The sequence below is a fragment of the Equus caballus genome, chromosome 10 (genome assembly GCF_041296265.1).
Source record: "Equus caballus isolate H_3958 breed thoroughbred chromosome 10, TB-T2T, whole genome shotgun sequence".
NCBI lineage: Eukaryota > Metazoa > Chordata > Mammalia > Perissodactyla > Equidae > Equus > Equus caballus.
In genome coordinates, this window is record NC_091693.1 from 77,585,496 (window position 1) to 77,607,904 (window position 22,409).

Below are 22,409 nucleotides of genomic sequence, written 5' to 3' on the forward strand. Positions count from 1 at the left end.
AAATACTTACATAAGTCTTATGAAATCAATTAAATTGATCAAATTGCACAGGTATCTTTGCATACATCTAAAGACATAAAAAATGAGAAATGATAAAATCCAAATCTCTTCTTTTGGGTATCTACTAATGTAATTTTTTTCAAAAGATATTGAAGTGATTTCTCAACCATCACGTAATTATTTCAACCAAGTATCGGCAATGGATACTAAAGCTATTGGGTGAAAGTTGACGAGGAACAGCATATTGTATTCTCTCAAAGTATCTCCCTACAGATTACAAATTAATTACAAAAATTGAAATGGTAACTCTAGAGTAGAGAAACCTGGCAGACACTGCCTTAGCCAAGTATTCATAGTTAATGTCACTAACAAACAGCTGAGCTTCTCGTGAGGCGCTAATGATAACACTGCTTCTGCCTAAAATGTGTAAAACGCACATACACTTGAGGAAACATCAGACAAATCCACACTGAGGGAAGCAACAAACTGGCCAGTCATCTTCAAAAAGCTTAATGTTATGAAAGGAAAGGAAAGGAAATGCTAAGGAATTATTTCAGATCAAAGGAGACTAAAAACCTGACAAGTAAATGCAATGCAAAGTCCTGGATTGGGACAAAAATCTCCATAAAGGACATTATTGGGATAATTGGTGAATATTGAAAATAACCTGTAGATTGTATAATATTGCATTAATGAAAAGCCTCCTGAATTTGATAATTGTGTGTGGTTATGTAAGAAAATGTCCTTGGTCTTAGAATACATGCTGAAGTATTTAGGGGTAGAGGGATGATGCTGCGACTGACTGTCAAATAGTTCAAAAGAAAAAATAGCACACACATGTATATATATACATTTACATATATGCATGTATATAAACATATATGCATAAAATAAAATAAAATGGGAAGAAGTTAATTCAAGAAAAACTTCCAAGCCAAAAATGGAAACAAAACAAAAGTGAAAGTTTTTGAAACAACAATGGTTGTATTTCTTGCAGTCTGTGGCTTGGGAATTAATGGAATATTTTAACCAAGTAATAAAGATTAGGGACAAAATTGTGAGGTTTGTTTTATTTACATTATTCTTACCCTCTAAAAGGTCCGTTTTTTTTTTTTTTTTTTTTTTGCTTTAGTAACATAAACTATTTCTTAATTGTTTTAGGTAGCTTATGAAATTTTACACAGACTGGAACTTAATTATGGTTCCTTGAACTTTTTTCCCTCTCTTGCTCTACTCCCCATTTAGGCAGACTGTTTTGTTGGTATAAAACAAGGACCCCTTGGATTTCATGCAGCACCATCCCGATGCCTTTATGTAATCGTCATTCAGACTCTGCATGTTTGGCATTGCCTGTAAGGAGGCTGCCGGAACCATGGTAACCCCTTGCAACTCAGCAAACAATGAAAAGTAGACGGATCATTCTTTCCAGCGGCATGTTGTGAGGTAATCAGCTTTCATTACAGGCTTTCTTGTGGAGGCGATGGGGATTAGATGCTGTAAGCACAAGGGAGAATATATCTGTTCTCCCAAAAGGCCAAGTTCACAATCCATATGAATCATTTTTCCTTCTTTCCCACAGCCATTTTCAGTTTCTGTCTGAGCCTTTAAAATGGATAACCATTTCTTAGTATGGCTTCTCTTTTTGACATCTCTTTAAGGCATTCTCATCCCTCTATATAAATGGTCCTGAAGAAAATATTTCTTTCTTTCATATATTAATTCAGCATTGAGCAGCCAGAAGCTGAACGACTTTAAGGACATTTTCCTGGGGAAAGAGGATTGCTTCTCTCATGCTTTCCTTTGAAGCTTAGAGGAGAAGCTTAAACAAAAATGAAAAGAAAACATAAAGCTTTCTTTTGTGAATGTGGTTGTGATTACCTAACGTCTCATACAAAATCAAATACACTAATTTATATTTTCAAAAATTTTAAAGTTTTTACTGATTAAAACTGACAGGTTATAACGAAGGAATTTACTCAGCAGTACTGCAAACAGTGCTTTCATATCAGTGGCCTGGGATTTTCATAATTTCTTGGTGTGTCTTGCTGCTATGAAGTCATTTTCACTGAAAGAAATGTGCTGTTTAGCAACACGGGATTTTTGTCACTCCTGCTTTCCGATGCAGAGTTTTAAGGCTGACTTAATCAGCCCTACTGTGTTTCTCTGACTATCAAAGTTACTACAGGTGCGTTTCCCTTTGATTGTATTTCTCTTTGAAGCATCTTGAATTTATAATTAAATAGTGGTTTGCACTATTTCATTCGGAGGAGAGGTTTGAAAATCTGGATTTGCTTGCAAATGAAGAAGCGCTATGGCATGGAGGAAATCACAAAAAGAATTCTTTTGCGATTTGTAATACGAAATTGGAGCATTGCCCAAGAAATAGTTTGATTTCTTTTTGCATGTCTAGCATTACTTTTGTTTGTCTGAATAAAGATGGAAGGACTTGACGAAGTTCCTGATGTTTATTCTATCTCTAGAAATATGTGATCATAACTTTAAAGCTTGAAGACAGTATAATTACATGCCCAAACAATGCTGACAAGATTTCCCAGGGGCAGTCTTTCTAAAATTTATCTGCCTAAGGAAACACCTATGATAAAAGCACCAAGCCAGTTCTTTTCCACTGCCCCATTCATAACCGCCTTTCTCCCACTTTATAAAGAAAGGCCTTCTTCTCACCCATCCAGGATCTTTCAATGGTTCATGGCTCTACCATGTAAAAACTCCCAAATATAAAATAAAGGGAGACTTAGAAATATTACAATGTTGGAAAAATGAATACCTCTAATGACTGGATAACAAATCCTTTTGCAAGTCAAATGGTTTCTAATTCTTTGCTTTCAGTATACTGATAGATTATTAAAAATAATTTTTGATGACAGAACATTGTGGGACTTTCATAATTAATTTGGAAGGAATTCAAAGAATGGATGACATTTCTATACCAAAATTACTTCCCTCCTCTTGCTATTTATGTAAATAATGTTTCTCAGTACTTACATCCACAGAAAAGGGTATAAAATAAATGTTAACATTTGTCGTATTCCAGCAATATAACATATGTACAATATACAAGTTAATTTGAAAGAAAAAAACCCAGCACCATCTATATTCTTAACAGATGCCATGGAAAACTAAATTATTGGCCCCAATTCTTTATTCTTTCCTCTTTTTGCCTTGAAACTTTGCAGTTCTTTTCGCAAAAGTAGTATATTCCCTGACCCTTGTCTCTGGTTTGATCTTGTGACTTGGTTTGGCCAATAGAATCGGTGATAGACATAGTGGTTCTGAGTATAGGACTCAACAGACCTTACATGTTTCTGCTTGTTCTCTTAGGTTCCTACTGTAGCCGTGGGAAAGCAATGGCCAGGCTAAGCAGCTTGTTCACAGTCGGGATGAGAGGCCTGTGGAGCAGAATTATCCCTGATAACCTGCCACAGCCACTATCAATGGAGAACAAAGTAAACTCCCAGCTAACCCACAGACACAGGAGCTAGAAAAAGGAATTATCGACTTAGTCTACTGAGTTTTGGGGTGCCAGCAGCAATTGCTAACAAAAATAAATATTTAGTAATTAACAATGTAGTTTTGTAATGTGGATCAATTGCTTAGTCTTAATAATGGACTAAGAATAAAATCCCTAAGATGTGTTTTAATACTTCGAGCATTATGGCCACAGGAAATTTAAAAAAATTAATTTATGTGACTATTTTAGTTGAAGAGGAGTATGATCGAATGATCAATATTTGAGTGAGATGTAAAAGTATTACATTTGAGTTAAAATGGAAAGGAAATGTGAATTCAAGAATAAAATGAATGAAGTAGCATTGTTCAAGAAGAGGCGGACCATGTATTTTTTAAATGTATAGTGATGCGTATCAAATCACTATGATGTTTTGTGTATTAGGGTTCAATCAGAACAATTGGAGGAATCTATCTACCTATATACATATATATATATATATATATATATATATATATATCTCAATTTATCTATCTTTGTAAAATAAGAGATTTGCTACAAGATTTGATCTACTGTAATTTGCGGAGCTGACAACAGGCTCCCTATAGTGGCTGCCTTTGCATCTGGCGCTGGAGCTTGAAGTCAGTGAGGCAGACAGTTGAAAACGGGAATGAATGTCAAGTTGGGAAGAGCAAGAACAAGCAGGATCCCTTGAGCAAGAGTTCAAGCAAGGATGGACTGGAATCTATGTCAGTTCTCACTGCCTCCAATTTTAATGATGAGAGTGTCCTGTAGGAGAAGCTGGCACCCTTCATCACAGGGCTAAACACACACTTGCCCCAGGACCTAGAGAGGCTGATGGGGCTGGTGGAACTGTTTCAAATAGGGCTGTTAATTCACACCAACAAGGTGTGCCTGCAGGGAAGCGATGACGCCTGTGCGCTACAAAATAGCTGCTGCTTCACTTCCATCTTCCAAATGTCCCACAAGCCTCTTTCCTGTGGGGCACCCTTACCAGAAACATACAAGAAAGAGAATTCTGGGAGAAATAGTTCAGCCTAGCCTAGTCGGTGCACTGTGGAGCCATAACACTTTGAATCCTTTTCAAATAGTTTTCAACAGATTTATTTTAAAATGTCAAATTTGGAATCCTCCAGAATTTATATTCCTTGCAATTATTTGAACTTAGGATGAGAAGTTTTTCATGTCAACTTAAAAATGCATGCGAGGGTACACAGTTTTAAAAATTCTTTTGGAAAGTATGTAAGTAAAAATATTTGAAGATTGCTAAGGTCGAGTTTGTTTCCAGAAGTTTTTAAGGAAGGAGAAACAAGTTGGAGTCTAATGGAATCCATTCCCTAAGGTGGGATGCTGGCTGTGGATGCAGGTGCAGGTGCTGGAGCTTTCTGACCAGCCAACAAAGCCAGCCCAAGGAAGCAGACCTCCTTGTCTGAGAGGTCGCTCTCCAGATACAAGCACGATGCTACTAACTCGTGACCACTTCTCCCTAATCCTTCTGCCTCTATCTTCTGCAGACCCCTAAAGCTGGACAGTTCCTGCATGTGAACTCAGACTCTGACGAAACAGAACTCCTAGCAGTTGCTTTGAATCCCTCTGGACTCCGCCTACAGAACGCCTAGCAGTTGCTTTGAATCCCTCTGGACTCCGCCTCATTCCTCAGCGCTTTGGTGAGGGTTTTCCCCAGGCAGACCAGTTTCCCAGAAAGCGCCCTCCTGTTGTGTCTGCCTCTGGAATAGGCAAATACTGCATGGATTCCTAATGACAAGCTATTGGGTCCCGAGGTACCAACAACTTTCAGATTCAGGACTGAGAAATGTCCTACCTTGCTCCTTCCTGAAGAGTATGGAAGAGGGGACGGCAGCTGAGAGATTAGAATTGGAACCAGGTTTTGCAGCACGACATTTTGAGGAGAGAAATGCAAATCTGAGTCACTGTGGGAAACTGGAGAGGGAAGTGACTAGAGAGCAGCTTGAGACACAGCCTTGGGGAGGAAGCCAGATCACAAAGCTGAGTCCAGCCCAGTCAACATGGAGCTGAGGGAGTATAACTGGCACAATCTCTTGAGGGAGTTTGGTAGTGAGTGTCCTCTAAAGCATAGCGAATCAGTGACCCAATGGTTAAAATCAATACTATAACCAATAATGTAACCATTCACTTAATATTAGAACTCTAAGGTATTTCCAATGCTTTCCCCTTACAATAATGCTGTGAGGGATATTATTATACATCAATCTGCAAGCAGATTTTTAAATTTTGTTCCTAGCATTAATTTCCAGAAAAGGAATTACTGGGTCAAATAATGTGAGAAATTTTAAGGCTGTTGATACCAATTTTCTCCCTATGAGGTCATATATTCCAATTTATACTCTTATTAGGAAAGCAGAGAGTACACATTTTACAAAACAATGATTATTTTCTTTTTTAAAGACTTTCAACCATGTGAGCAGTGTTGTCTTATTATGCATTTCTTTGAATGAATCACTTTTGATATTGAGTAGTAACTTCGAACAAACAAATTAAGAGGCAGTTCCACTGCTGGATTGAACTAGAGTGTGTTTTGCAAAGTGTCTCTTCATCTTAATTTCATACAGAAACTGGAAAACTGGCTGCACCTGGTGACTATATTAGATCATGTGAAAGAAGGGTTTTAGATTTAGAGTCCTGAGCCACCCTTTTCCCCTACCCTCCAGGCCTCAAATGAACAGAAGATGTCTTAACTCACTTGTTACATATTCAGTCCAACTGCAGTGCTGCAGGCACAAATCTCTGGAAGAGAGTTGATCATTGTCTAGATTCAAGTTCTGCTTCTCAGGAGTAACATCATTTTATGATTGCTGTGTTTTTATGAGGAGGTGGGTTTCAACAATAACCACAGGCTTTTAAAATAATTTAACTTAGTCAATTAAAATATAATCAACTTTGAAATTATTATTATACTTTCATAGCAGTTAAAATTCTAGTCCATCTTGCTTGAAGTTGTACTCTGGTATGTTCTTAATTTGTTTGCCCATGAGATCCTCTTCATTAACCCTCTAGACCTGAACATATATCCTGCCTTCGTTAGTTGTGTGATGGCCTCCAAATGAAAACGTGACACATAGAAGTTTGCTTATCTTGAAAAAGGCTAGTGTATGAAATATCCCTATCCCAAATTGGAGGATAATTTTGATTCTTCAAGGCCAACTCATAGAAAGGCTCTTGACTCAGATCAGCACCAGGCTTGGTTCCACCTTTGGTGGTGATGGATGCTTCAGGATGTTGGGAGCTGACGCTGTTCTACATTTGAATCACACAGCGTTATAGACTGAATGCTTGTGTCCCCTCAAAACTGATGTGTTGACATCCTAACCCCCTAATGTGATAGTATTAGGAGGTGGGGCCTTTGGGAGGTAATTAGGTCATGAAGGTGGAGCCCTCATGAATGGGATTAGTGCCCTTATAAGAAGAGACAGGAGAGTTTGCTCCCTCTGTTCTCTACTATGTGAGGATACAACGAGAAGAAGCCCATCTGAAAACGAGGAAGAGTGCTCGCACCAGATGCTGGATCTGCCAGCAACTTGATCTTGGATCCAGCCTTCAGAACTGTGAGAAATAAATTTCTGCCGTCTAAGCCACCCAGTCCGTGGTATTTTTGTTATAACAGCCCAAACGGACTAAGACGTGGAGCGAACTCCTTTTGCTCTAATCCCCTCCTTATCAAGCAACCTTCTGATGTTTTGACTTCCCAGGTAGCTAGAATTGCATGCTCGCTAAGCTGATACAACAATTTGATCTGCCTAACGCTCATGTTTATTTTTGCACGTTAATAAACTGACGTTTATTTTTCATTTAAAAAATTACATCTCAAAACTCTTTGAAAAGAGCTGATAAAAAGATCTTAAACAAGTTTTGACATGAAGGCTGTGTAGCAGAGAGGTTAAAGCTAAGCTTCTGGATCTGGACTGCTGGGGTTCAAATCTCATCTCTACTACTGATTGGCTGTATGTCCTTCTCAAGTTTCTGGGCCTCAGTGCCCTTATCTATAAAATATGATTAATAATAAAATTTATATCACAAAATTGTATGTATTAAAGGAATTCATACTTACTAAATACTTAGAACAACGTTTGGCAAAAAGTAAGCACTACATAAGTGGAAGTTAGTATTATTAAACAAATGTGGCAAATTATGCATACATGTGAACTAATCTCTTAGTTTTCTTTTTCATTCCATGTCTAATTCTAAAATCTTATATATCTCACGTTCAATTTTGTCCACATTCAATGTTTGTTTGTAGATTAGATGTTTTGATTATTCTGCTTAGCTCAATTAGAAGGAAATTGATGTTTGCGTGTTATCAACCTAGAAGTAATCAGGTTTCCATATACAGATCTCTTTGAAAGAGTCTGTCATCAAAGGAGGTGACTAGGTGTTGCTGAAGTCTTTTCAGAAGAGGAAGGTGATGACAAAGAGGCAAATACAGCCAAGCAAGATGTGAACTGCCAGGGAGGGTTGGATGCATGAAAGTACACACAGGTGGGGACAGGCAGACAAATGTGCAGATAATATGGGTAGATAAGTAGATGCACTATCCTGTAAGCAAAAGTGGTTCAGCTCTCACGACCAGATTAAGTGAGAGCTGGTCCGTTTCTTCCAGTACAATCCATTTCTGAGATCACCGATGATGTGATTATAAATAATTTATAGAGTAACTATACAATCTCTGCCCAGGAAGAACAGACTTATTATCCTTAAACTATATTTTAGATATCATTTGATGATCTGTGGTCAGTGTTATCGTTTTAAAGTGTTTCCAACAAAAAGCATTTGCACTTTCAAGAAATGACTCTCTTCCTCATGCTTACATTAGAAAATAAATGACATGCAAAGTACATGCAATTCACAAAATTTCTGCTGGCGAATAATTAACTGAGTTCAGCGGAATCCCAAGATGTAACAGCCTCAGTTCTGTGTTACCACAGGGCACCGCATTTCCCTTCTCATTCTTTTTCTCCCCTTTCTTATTTATTTGTTTCTTCTCTATCTTGGCACTTTCCTCTCACTCCTGATGTCGAACATGCAGCTTTTTCCAAGTGTGAATTTCGGATGGTACTCCGTCAGTCATTCTCCCTCTACAGTCTGCACAATACCCAAACAGAGTGGGCATTAATGTCAGAAGCCTCTCCCTTCAGCAGCCCCAGAGTCTCCTTTTCTTTCATGTTTTAGGGATGCTTTATCGGCCTTTGAACGCTGCCTCCTTGGTTTCCTTTGTGGAGACAGCTTGTGCTCAGATGCGATGTAGTTGGAAGCTGATTGTGCTCCATGTGTGAAGAGAGCATGAGCAGTTCGCAGGCAGCCAGTCAGTGCGCCCCCAGCCTGTTACATCAGCATCGCATGATGGGCCACCAGGCAGCGGCAAACAGGCTCTCCTTGTTGCCTTTTAAAAAAATCTTTCAAGGAAAAGGGAAGAAAGCCTGGGAAAAGAGCGAGAGATGCCTGCTTGTCCTTGAAAATTGTTGAATGCTATTCAGTATTACAACAACAAAATATTTTTTAAAATTGAGGTCCTAAAACAGGAGGGAGGAAGCAAAGGGAGATAGAAGAGTAAGGAAAAATAATTTAGAGTTTAGTGAGACTTGGGTCCAATATATCACCTTTGCCTGTTTTGGTACTTTATTGACACCCACCTCCACAACTATCTCCTTGTTTTTCTAGTGGTTATATTAATTTTTATCTAGAAATGTGTATGTGCATTAACAGAGCAAAGACAAAGAAAATGACACTTTGTTTTGGTTTTGATAAAATCAAGTAAAGCATTTTTTTCTGTTTTCTTAATGTTCTGGATAGTCGCCGTGCAGACCTTTTATTACATGCTTTTTTATTACAGACAGCAAATTGTCTGCTTCAAGGAAAAGGTGAGCTAGTCCCCACTCCCTCATCTGTATCATTCCTCGTCAGTGTCACACACTGGTCAGGGGAGGCGGATTTGAAAGTCGTGCAACACACTGTTGTGCCAAAGCTGTCAACTGAGGACTCTAACGTTGACGTTCCTCTTTCCCCAATACGTGGAGCAATAGCGTGCCCTCCGTCCTGTGGAAGCAATTGTAGTCCGTATTGGTGAGTCGTTTCCACAGATGGCTCTGTGGCAATCAACAGTGTCTCAACTCTGAGTTTAACCATTGGATCAAGAAAATTTTTTAAAACGTAGGGAGTTTTGTTCTGAGGTCCACTAACATCCCCATAACACGTGGACCAAAACACTTGGTCAAAAACACTTCCTGTCGCTTACCTGCAATAGGAGTGCAGACGGCTGTCTTTGATCACGTGGGGCAGCGATGGTATCCCTGCTGGGAGTACTTTCTTCATAAACTAAAGGAAGGAAGCATCTGTGTTCAAAATAATGAAGTATGCTTTCTTCTCTTCTAGGAAGAGAGATTACTGTTTCTGAGAAAACTTGGTCCAGCTATGAAGCAGAGTCACCAAATCCGGCCTCAAATCTTTCTATCACTTTTTAATAAAGCTCACTTATAATATGACTTCATGGCTGTCTCCTTTTCTCTGACAAAGGAAACTCCTAACTTTAACAGCTGAAATGTTAATGAGAACATCTTTATGTATTATTTAATAAATTTTTAAAATTGGATTTCATAAGTCAAGTAAGTTTTGCACATTTTCATTGCAAAAATATTAGACAGTGAAGAGAACACAAAGGAGAAAACCATTCCATCCTTCTGCTACTTAAAGGAAACCTCTCTTGACATTTGTTGCTTTGATTGGCTGACAGATTGTTTGTGAGGGGCACCTGGGAAGGCATCCAACCATCCAAGCTGATCCTGGCACTTTTCCTTTATAGTGCTTGTCACAGCTGAAATGATCTTGTCCTTGTGTAATTTTTATCTTTTGGCTATCTCTCCCTCACTAGTATACACAAGCTCCATGAGGACAGGTGTTTTTTCTGTTTTGTTCATTGTTGTCTCCCCAGGACCAAGAATGAGGCCTGACATTGGAAAGAAGTCACTAAATATTTGCTAAACAATGCTTTAATACATGAGCGTGAATATTGTCTTATTCCTTTGAATGGCCCTTGCCTAGTTGAACTTATCCTGTCTAAGCAATTTTACATCCAGATATTTAAATTAGCATTATAAACATAATCTTCCCCTAAGCTTTTATGATTAATTCTTCATATAATGCTGCCAAACCAGGTGCTAGGGTTTGAACAGCATGGTTTGAGTAGTTAGGACAGAATTCCTTTGGGTTTGTTGTTAGACAGTTGTTCTGTTACTGCGTTCCTCGTGTCACTTTATTCAAGCTGCCTTACCTCAGTCTCCATTGCAAAGAATGGCATGGATGGAGGGCCATGCCTTCCTTCACCAGTTCCATATGGCCTCACTGACCTTTTGAACCTGCCCAACTCCTGCACGGGGCCTTTGCACAAGCTGTTTCCTTGCCTGGGAGACTCTTCTGTGCTCTTCAGAGGATAGCACCTTCAACTCTGCGCTTGGTTGACAACTACTCAAAGCAGGTTTTCTTGACATGCTACAGAAGTCTACATACACTGATCATTGTCTGATCTTTTAATTATTTAATTATTTGTGCATATATGTCTATTGCTTCTGTTCTCCCACCTCCTACTGGAATGTTTTCACGAGAGGATGAAATTTGGTTTCTTTTCACTATGGTATCCTGTAGGGAGAATAAATAAATTAGACAATGGTTTATCCAAGAAATATTAGATTTAGATGCTCTACCATACTACGTGCCAAATACTAAGAATTTGAAGATGACTGTGAAGCTATTCCCGTCCTTGGGGCTTGTAATCTAGACGCATTTAGTTATTCACTCACAAACATTTACTGAGCCCCTGCTATGTGAATAGGCACTGTGCTCATCCCCGGGGATACAACTCTGAATGAGGAGAGATTCGGCAGGAGGGTGAGGGGTGGCGGGTACAGTCTAGGTGGTAAAGATAGAGAACAAAAATACAAATCAGTTTTGCTAAGTGCTACAAAGGAAAGTACTAAGTATTATGAGAACTTAGCTGGGATTTAGTTCGGATGGTTTGATTCATTCCAGATACCCTTACCTACCATTCTGTCATAAAATTAGAGAGAAAGTCAAATGTGTTCATTTAGAGCTTTTCAGATAAGTGACATGCATGCTTTTTTTCTCTTTGTTCCTTTAGCAGCCCCAAGTATATTTACAACCAGAGACACTCATACATCAACGGAGTTAGGCCAAAGAAACCAAGCTGCTAGGCTGATTTTGCTTTAAAATAACAACCAGTACTAAGAAGTCCAGCCTGTGTATCTATTCACATCCTCTTTTTCAAGGAGAAAATAAAATTCTATGAGACATAAATGTGGATTAGACATTCTGAAATAAGTCAAATGTCAGGACTAAGAAAAAATGATCATAAAATAGAAATTAATGCATTTGATCCCATAAAAGGGATGGCTTTCATTAAATCACTTAAATATCCGATCATGAAAAGTCATTTCTCTTGCTTTTGGTCGTAGGCTTCATATTCAATGGTAACATGCAATTTGGGGAAATTTTTACCTGAGGTGCTATGCTAACTCGACCAAACTAATCTCCACAAACCCTTTAATGACACTTTAATTTCTTCAAATCAATAAAATGGTGAGTGAATTTTATTAGGAGGCAGTAAAGCTTAAAAATAAATTAGCTTAGATTATAATTCTTCTCTATCATGAATACTTTATTGACTAGGAGCCATATGTAACTCTTTACTGCCCTCGCCTGATCAATTTTAAAAATGCTGCTCCTTTCAGAGAAAATGAAACTCTTCCATCATTAAGAAAATAAATTTTCTTCCGATGGATAAATTTAAATGGCCTCTTTGCCAGGAAGCAATATCTTCTGTCTCTCAAATGGCTGTACATTAGCTTCTCCTGGGAAGTAATAAGGAAAGAAACCATAGCATTTAACTGACACTATTTCAGAGCCCTGGGATCTCCAGAGGGTGCTAAGTTTCTTCCCTTTCTAGAGGTATTACTCTGTTTCATTCAGAAAGTAGAGGTGGGAATAGACAAATTGAGTCAGGCTCACTCCTTGATATAGTCTTTCTTCACACAAAAGAGTCTTTCTATTGAACTTGTGGGTCGTTAACTGAATGCCAATAGCTCGAATACAGCTTTATGGGAAATGCATTGCCCTAACTTCTAGCCTGAATATGAAATTTTAAAAAGTGGGCATCCTGTTTGACTTAGAATCATGAAATATTAGGGAAAGAAGTGAATCAGAGTTAAATCTGGTACGAGCCCTTGAATTAAAATATGGAGAAACTGAGGCCCAGAGAGTAAAGTGATGCACAAAGTCACACATAGCAAAACAGAGGTCGATCCAACTACCCCTGATCTCCTCTTTTATGCAGTCTCCACTACGTGACCTGGGTTCGAAAAACCTCTCTTGGTCTCCTGTCTGTGAACCTGGGTTGCAGCGTCTCTCCAGCTTCGATCACTAAAACCTTAGTGCTCTTGTGCTGCCCTCTGGTGACAAATAGCATGTACTACAGGTGCAGAACATGGTCAAGGACACCCTTCCTTCCTTCCTTCAGCAAGTATTTACTGAGGTCTACTAAATGCCTGCCATTGCTCTAGACACTGGAGTTTCAGCAGTAAGAACAAAAGACGATATTCCTGCCCTCATGGAGCTTGTGTCCTAGTGGGGAGAGACAAGATGATAAAAACATTATATAATATACAAGGACTCTGGGGATCACTAAGTCAGGGGAGGGGTGGGAGTGTGTGGGTAGAAAGCTGCAACATTAAATGCCTGTTCAGGGAAGGCCTCAGTGGATTTATGACATTTGAGAAAATACTTAAGGAAGTGGGGAAATAGCCACGTTAAGGTCTGAGGAAAAATAGCCTAGGCAGAGGAAATGCAAAGATGCCAAGGGGAGGAGTACCTCCTGTATCTGAGGAGGTCAGTGCACCCCGAGCTGAGTGAGGGGGAGAGCATAGGGGACAGGACAGACAGGTGCAAAGATGGAGAAAGAAAGACCCTGTGGGGCTTGCTGGCTGTAGCAAGAGTTTGCCTTTCTTTGGGTGACATGGGGAGCTACTGGGGCTTTGTGAGTAGAAGTGTGACATGAAGTGTCATATGTTTTTACAGGATTACAGTGAGGGCTGCGTTGTGAATACACTGTGGTGGTAGAAGCAGAAAGGCCAATAGAAGGCTGAGGCAAAATGATGGAGGTAAGCATCAAGGAGAAAGTCATGGAGGTGAGATCCTGGATGTGTTCTGAAGTTAGAGCTGTAAGCAGTGGCTGATGATGTGTGCAGAAAAGACAAGTCAACATTGATTACAAAATTTTCAATCTTAGGATGGAAGGATGGAGCTGCCATTACATGTGATAAGGAAAGGCTGAGCAAGAAGTAGATTTTGAGAAAAATTCAGGAGCTCGTTTGGGGCATTTTAATTTTTACATTTATCTACATATTCACCACCTACAGTGCTCTTCATTCCCTTAGGTAGAGCCAGATTAGCATCTTTCTGGTACAATTTTCCTTCTCTCAGAAGAACTTTCTTTAACATTTCTTTTAGTGCATGACTGTTGGTGATTAATCCCCTCAGCTTTTTTCGGTCTGACACAATCTCTATTTCATTTTCATTTTTGAAAGATATTTTCGCTGGAGATAGAATTCTGGGTTGACAGTCTTTGCCTTTCTTCCCAATCTATTCAGTTGCCTCATTGTCTTCTGGCTTTCACGGTTCCCGACAATTCTGTTGTCGTCCTGGTCTTTGTCCTCTGAAGTTATTATACCTATCTTTCCTAGTTGCTCTCAAATCTTTTTCTTTATCACCAGTTTTCAGCAATTTGATTTTGCTGAGTCTTGATGTGCTTTCCTTTATGTATCTTTTGTTTGTGGTTCTTCGAGTTTCTTGGATATGTACGTTTATGTTTTTCATCAAACTTAGAACATTTTTGGTCATTATTTCTTCAAGGACTTTTTCTGTCACTTCCCCTTTCTGGGTCTCCAATTACATTATGTTAGATTGTGCGATATTTTCCCCCGGGTCACTGATGCTTTGTTTTTTTTTTTTAATGTCTTTCTCTCCCTGTGCTTCATTTTGGAAACTTTCTATTGCTTTAAGTTCACTTTAACACCTTTGGGTTGACTGATCTCTTTTGCAGGGTCTAATCTGTGGTTAATCCCTTCTGTTCTACTTTTTATTTCGGATATTATAGTTCTATATTATACAAATTGCACTTCATTCTTTTTTTATCTTCCACTTCTTCCTCATAATGTTCATGCACTCTTCCGCCTCTCTGAGGATATGAAATATAATTATAATAGTGTTTGAAATTCATTGTCTGCTAATTTCACTATCTCCGTAAATTCTGGTTCTGTTGCTACTGATTGGCATTCCTCCTGGTGATGGGTCATATATTCCTCTTCTTTGATGCCTGCTTTTTTGTTTGAAGACAGATGTTATGGATTTCATGTTTTTGGGTGCTAGATTTTGTCATATTCCTTTAAATAGTGCTGGACATTGTTCTGACTTGCAGTTAAGTAACTTCAGATCAATTTTATACTTTTGAGGTCTGCCTTAAGCTTTGGGAAGGTGAGTCCAGTGCACCCTTTAGTCCGGGTCTAATTTATCCCCAGTTTTAAGATGATACTCTTCTGAGGATTTTACCCAATGCTCCATATATTACAGGTCTTTCTCCTTTGGCTGGTGGAAATGTTAAGTAATCCCAAGCTCATGTGAGCTTTTCTATTAGAATTGTTCTGTCGGTTGCTTTGGGAAGGTTCTTTCTCTACTCTCAGGTAATTTCCTTCCACTTATGCTCACATTAATTCTCAAAGACTCAAAATTCTCTCTGTGTGGCTCCCTCCTCTCTTGGATCTGCCTCGCAAATTCTAGCTGCCTTGGACTCTCTGAACTCAGATCTCTATCTTCTCAACTCAGTGAGACAACTGGGCTGTTCGGGTTCCTTCTCCTGGCTCTACAGCCTGGAATCTCTCTCCAGGCAGTAAGCTGGGGCAAGTGTAGGGCTTACCTTGTTCCTTTCCCTTTTCTCGGGGATCACTGTCCACACTACTTGTTGTCCAATGTCTAAAACCTATTGTTTCATACGTTTGGTTTGGTTTGCTAGTTCTATAATGTTGGGCTGCAATCTTTGTTATTCTATCTGAACAGGAAGCGGAAATCCCTAAGACATTTTAATTTCGAGATGTATCTGTTGAACATGCAAGTGAAGATGCCAAGTAGGCAATTATATATATGAGTTTGGAATTCTGGAAAGAGATATACATTTATAATATAAATTTATCACCTATTGCCTTGGAAATTACCCCCTACGTTTGGCTCCAGCTCCCTTATCAGAACTAAATTATTCCACATTCTAACCTATCAGGTCTCTACTAAGGAAGAGACAGACTAAATAAAATAAGATGATATAGTGTCATTGAGTTACTCCCTCCAGGTACATATTTATATGTTAGTAAGGCTTGCATAGGGTCAACATCTTTGCCAAGGAAGCAAAAGTAGATGTTACCTGAAGTGCCAATTTTTGTCTATTAACAGTAGCCTCCTGGAGTGTTTTATACAGAAGGAATCTGAGGCCATGCCCAAGCTCAGGGGGAAAGAGTGCAATGATTGATTACTAATTTCTGTTGTGAGAGCAGGAGAGAGGATACAGTCTCTGTGCCATGTGTTTGCTCCACCTGTTTTGGTGTAAAATAATAAATGAATATACCTGAGGCAAGTGATACACAAATGACACAATATAGAGTATCAACTATTCTACTTTCATTGTGAGAGATATTAGTTAATTATTTCTGAGGAATAACTCATAAGCACATACCTCCAACCCCAAATTAGTCAAGAATGCAAATGCCTGTTCCATTTTGTCTGGTACCATGTGGTTGGAAAATAGAACATTTTCTTATGCAAATCATAGGTTCTTTCATTTGACATAATGGAGGGTGTTGCCAATGGGCAAAGGAAATCTTTTATCTCTCCTTTCTATTTTATAGGGCTCATCACTGGACTTCACTATCTTTCCCGTATAAGGAACAATCTAGAAGGACAAATCTCATTCTCTAACCTAAAAGTTAAGAAAAGATTTATCTGTAACATCAGAGCTAAACCTTCTACAGATTATATTGAGTTGTATTTTCAAGCTTGTTTTGAATAGTGTTTGGAACACAGTGAGATCTCAATGAGTATTTCATGAATGCATTAATGTGACTTTTTCATTTTCCACCCTGAATGGATATCTCAGCCTATTTTTGAAGATTTTCCTTGGAGCAAAATGTTGACACACTGGGCTCACAAAGCATCTCAGGAAAGCAGGGATCCCCAGCCACATAAAAAACTACTAACTGGGGCAGATCATGCCTCTTCAAACAGATGAAGCTAGATATCAGAGACCAATTTGAGATGGAGGTTCCATCCTTCTACACTGGTCACCTATCGTAATTCCTCTTCGGTTGGCTCAAGCAGAGTTAGTTACACAGGGAATTGTGTTTGCACTTCAGGTTTAGTTCAGTTTGACAAGCATTTAATGAGAACTTACTTAGTGGTGGGGTTTCTCAACCTTAGCACCGTTGACATTTTGAGTTGTCTAATTCTTTGTTGTACAGGGCTGTCCTGTGCACTGTGGGATGTGTAGCGGCATCCGTGGCCTCTACTCACCAGATGCCAGTGGTATTTCCCAATCTCACCGCCTTTCATCTTGATCGTCTTTACAGACATTGTAAATTCCCCAGGAGTAAAATCGCTGCTGCCTGAGAATCTTTGCTCTACAACCTCGCCTTTGTGAACAAACCCTCCTTGGATTATCCTATTTTGAGTATGACATCTGTATCTTGTTGGAATTATGACTGGTACACAGTGTGTGCAAAGCTAAATGATCTCAATATTCATTGTGCAAGGTACAAGAAGAGATAATAAGTATTTGGTCTCAGAGTATTTGGTTAACTTATAATTTAAAAAAATCACTTTGGCTAGTAGAAAGTGTGTTTGAGGAGCTAAGTCTGGAATTAGGTAGAATGCCTAGACAATGACAAAAATATTCAAGACATGATTATGCAGGCCTAAAATAAGGTTTCCTCACTGAATGAACGGGGAAGAGCCATGCAGAGAGATGGATCCCCTTATCCGTAGGGATGGTTGGAGGAGTCCGCAGGCCTGTTATTCCCAGTAACCTACAATTAGATCTGTTTACCTCTATAGCCTTTTTACATGTAAAGTATATAACAAGTACGGGAGGATGGTAAAGAGGGGTTGGATTTCCCAAATGCTGAAGAGGCAAACTTGCTTAGACCTGGTGGTTAATTAAAGTGGGGGTGAGAGACAGTGATGAGTCAAGGATGACCCATATATTTGCTTAGGTGCCTAGATATATACAATGGTGATTTTGCCAACTAAGTTTGGGAACAGAGAAGGAAGAGCATGTTTTGGAGCAATGGTTCCTAACATATGGTTCCTGAACTCGCATCTTCAGCATCACCCAGGAACTGGTTAGAGATACAAATTCCCAGGCCCCAAACCAGCCAATTGAATCAGGAACTCTGGGAGTGGGGCCCAGCATTCTGTTTTAAGAAGCCCTCCTGGTAATTCTGATGTTTGGTACAATTTGAGAGCCTCTGTTTTGGAGGGGAAGTAATAATTTCCTCCTGAGACATACTGAGTGTTCCAATAGGACCTCCAGGTGGAGATGTTCGAGTGGCAAGTCTACCATCAGCCTCATTGTGGTCAGTCAGACATGCGTAGTTTTTGGAGCAAATGAAGCTGTTGGGCTTCTTTCTTCGCTTCCCGAGGATGGCAGATGATAGGATCATAGGGAACATTTCCTTTAGGAAAATGACACACAAACTTGCATAAATGATGGTTATGATATTTATAGTTCAGTCCTAAGGCTACTCTTTCTTTCTTAGCCCTGGAATTCTACTGATGACCAACTGGTGGATTTACACTCATCCCTTTCTATTGCTTTCCTTTCTGTGCTTTATCAATAATTACTGAATGGCTTGAGTACTTCCTGTGCAGGGTTCTCAAGTGGAAGCAGGGACATGCACAAGGACTGGAAGGTACTTTGGTGCCATCTGGACTCATCAGTGGGTGTCAGGATCAACGAAAGGGTAAAGGTGGGAAGGGAGAAGTAGAGGGCAGGCCTGCTGCGGCCTCCTCCTCCCACCAGTTTTCTCTACAGGGATTAGCAATGACCCTTGGGCCAAATCTGACCTGTGATCAGTTTTTGTGAATAAAACGTTATCGGAACCTTGCCGTGGCCATTTGTTTATATATTGTCTGTGGCTGCTTTTTCACTACACAGCAGAGTTGAGTAGTTATGACAAGGCTAGTACCAACTGCAAAATCTAACACATTTCCTCTCTGGCCTTTTACAGAAAAAGTTTGCTGACCTCTGCTTGAGACCAGTGATTCTGCAAGTTCAGCTGGCGTCAGAACCCCAGGGGGCTTTTAAAACAGAGGATGCTGGGCTCAACCCTCAGGGTTTCTAATTAAGTAGGTTTGGGGTGCTGGCTGGGAATCTGCATTTCTAACAAGCTTCCAGGTGATGCTGATGCTGCTGGTCTGGGGACCACACTTTGAGAACTACTGCTTTCAGTACTAAATTTAAGCCCTCAGGACACCCATGCCTGGATCAATGCAAAAACTGCCTTGCTGCCTTAGCTACAAGTTCACAGGACTTTTTCTGGTTCTGCCTCTTCCTCAGCTTGGACTTTCACTCTATGAAACTCCATTTTCTCCCAAGGGGCTTTCTCTTTGTGTTCTCTCTCCGCCCAGGTCGTTAAGATAGGAAATTCATTTAAAAAATAAGCCTGACAGCCTTCTTATTGGCCTGTGGTGAAATATGTTAAAATTTTGGCATCCAGTTCTTTTTACAAATTAGCAACTATTCTAATCAATAATATCTTTTCCTTTTGCTTTACTCTTATATTTACTTACCTTGCTCCTGTTACTATATCAGATAAATAATTGGAAGCCATAACTTTTGATTTCCTTATGCGAGTGTAGGCTTCAAAGGGGAGGGAAACTGCATGTTTTTTATCTGTCAGAGAAGTGACTACATCTATCGGCTTGAAGTAGGATTGAGGGAGAAGTTGAGGTTGGATCTAATAGAAGCGGCATTTACTGTTTCCATCTTGCTGAGTTAGGCCTTTACAAGATTGTTTCATTATTTTGTTAGAAGTATTGAGACTTTATTATTAAAGTAACAGACAGGATCATATATAAATATAGGTGAAAGCACGTTCAATGATAAAAGCTTTTGTAATAATCACCTCTGAGAACTACCTATGTGGCTGCTCCCTTCCATTCTGACAGAAATGTAAATTTGACTGCCTATGAGTTTACCACAGAAGAGAAGCTTGGTATAAATTAATTTTGAGCTTTAAGTTCATAGGAATTAAGACTATATTTATTTTATTAGATCAGTAGCTATCAGTTGGGTACTGGATCCACTCAGTTGCTTAATAAATATAAGCAATAATATTCCTTTTCCTCTTTTTCTCATGCTATGCTTATTAAGGTCCATGGTTCATGGAAGAAACTACCAAGGTACAATGAGAGTTTATAAGTCAGTTTATTTCTCTCACTCTCTGCCTTGAAAAAAAGTAAAATTAGTAGCAGAGAAATCTGATTAACTCATCAGCCAACTTTTAAAAAACATACAAATTGATGGACTATTTGAGTGAAGAGTGAGGGAAACAACTATCCAATCTATAAATTACTCAGCCAGAATGAGGTATTACCAGCCACTCTTTAAATATGTAATGTACTAGTACTGGTTCTATCCATTTATTATAGATTTTATGCCTCTAATATATTCATAATGTATTACAATGCTGAAGTTCATTCCTCACATGTTTGTATATTTAATATTTCTCCCTCAGAAGATTTGAACATGGCTAAAGGCAAAGTTATATTTCTCCTTGATAATAATAAAATAATAAAGTTTTACACATACAGGAAGTTCACTCTGAATTTATGGCTGAAGCCATGCTGTACTTGATGCTGTATTTCAGTAATGATGCTCTTGCTCAACTGACAGAAAGACTTTGTTCAGCATCATTACTCTTCTGTCTTGGACCCTGTGATGAACAGTCATCTTTCCAAACCTGGCACTTTCAGATCTTGATGATTCAAGATGATATACTTTCCGAAAAACAGATATCCTGAAGAATACCTTAGGGAAACCAAATATCTCTAATTACTATGTCTTTGATTTAATACCGAAGGGGTAATAATACGACTAATATAAAATGGCAGAGTTGTTTCTATTTAAAAGTGCATTAACAAAGCTATTCTATGATGTTAGAGGGTAAAATGGTTATACCAATCACACCTGGAAGGTAGTCAGTCACTTGAAAAGGGCACAGGGTCTTTTGAGGTGCTGGAAATATTCTGTTTTTCCATCTCAGTGCTCGTTTCAGGAATGTGTTCATTTTGTGAAAATTCATCGAGCTATAGACTTATGATTTGAGTCCTTGCTGTGTGTTAAACTTTAATAAAAATGTTTATTAAATAAGAAAAAATACAATAGATTAATTAGAGTGACTCAGAAAATCAATTGTCCTTTTTTTCATGCTTGAAATTTTCACGTGTGGAAGTCCTATGCACAGCTCAGTTATCTTTTAATTTAGAAAATATTCCCCCAAATTCTTTTGTATTGCCCGACCAACATGGTCCTTTGCATCTGGACATCTCCTTCTTCTATTCATTGCCTCTTAGATTAGAATATTCCTCTTTCTGCTGAGATTCCTTTTATTGTAGCATGCCCGGCTATCAGCTGTGCATGAAAACACAGCAAGGGCTCCCCCCCCCCCATAGAATTTATTACAATTTGAGCATTCTCAGGAATGACCCTGGAAAGATGCTGATAGTGTCTATTCCTCCAGCTTACTTCTGTTATTTGAAATAACTTTAGGAACAAAATATAACATATATGTGTATATATGTTTTTACATCATAATAAGACATATATATTATATGTATATATAATATTTTCATTCCATCATAAGGCATATAGGCCTGGGAAAGATAATAAGTATTATCTATTAGCATGCCTGTGTAAGAGGTTATCAGATGCTGTCCTATGATCTGACTGCCAGCTGATGGCAGCTCACTGTAGAAGTTACACACTAGGTGGCTTGGGCTGGAGAGAGTCAAGTCCAGTTCGGGGGGGGTCATGGGGTATTTGGGTGGGGGCGGCATGCTTTACATTTTAACTAACCACCACAAAACCCGATACTGGTTGTCTGTGACCACACTTTGGCAATCCCTTCACAGGGGAGTTCCTACAGACACGGGGAAGGGAGATGGGCAGTGGTCTCAGGATGGAGGCTGCAACTGGCTCTTGCAGGTGCTTTGTCAGCTCTGATGTATGAGTGGCATCAACGGCTCCTTTCCAAAATGCGTGGTTGGCTACTTCAGATGCTTGGTCTTCTGGATAGAAAAATGATGAAACGATTCAGCCCATAAAGTTAATGAAACCATCTGATAGTAGACTGTATCTAATACTCTAGATTGGGTTTCTACAAATGAGCATATGTGTTTGCATTGCAGGCACTTATGCATGCATTCACATCATTATGCTTATAATGCTAACACAAACATGTCCACAACTTTCAATATAAAAACCAAGTAGCCAAAGTGTACATACAAAAACATTATGTTAGCATGACGTTTCATTATTTGGCAAGACTGAAATTTCTAAATGTCACAGTTAGAGTTCATATTAGGTCCTTCTTCTATCTCTTCCATAGTCTCCACTCTAAAAATTCTTGGATGAAAATAAACACCTGCGGGAAATTTTTATTAGCTTTCCTCAGAAAGTAATTTATTTCTTAATAGTGTGGCAGAGAATGGTTTCTCTGAAATAAACCCATAGATTACATTTTCTAAATTTCTAGAAGCTAAAGAAAATTACAAAAATAAAACC

The 22,409-nt window shown here is 39.0% G+C and overlaps 1 long non-coding RNA gene across 1 annotated transcript; it reads left to right on the forward strand.

Annotated features, from left to right (window-relative positions):
* The first annotated feature begins 1,245 nt into the window (after positions 1 to 1,245).
* On the forward strand, positions 1,246 to 10,002 carry LOC106782505 (uncharacterized). The gene is made up of 3 exons (XR_001379682.3): positions 1,246 to 1,443; positions 5,002 to 5,154; positions 9,893 to 10,002. It is a non-coding gene; the product is annotated as an uncharacterized lncRNA (long non-coding RNA).
* The last annotated feature ends 12,407 nt before the right edge of the window (positions 10,003 to 22,409 follow it).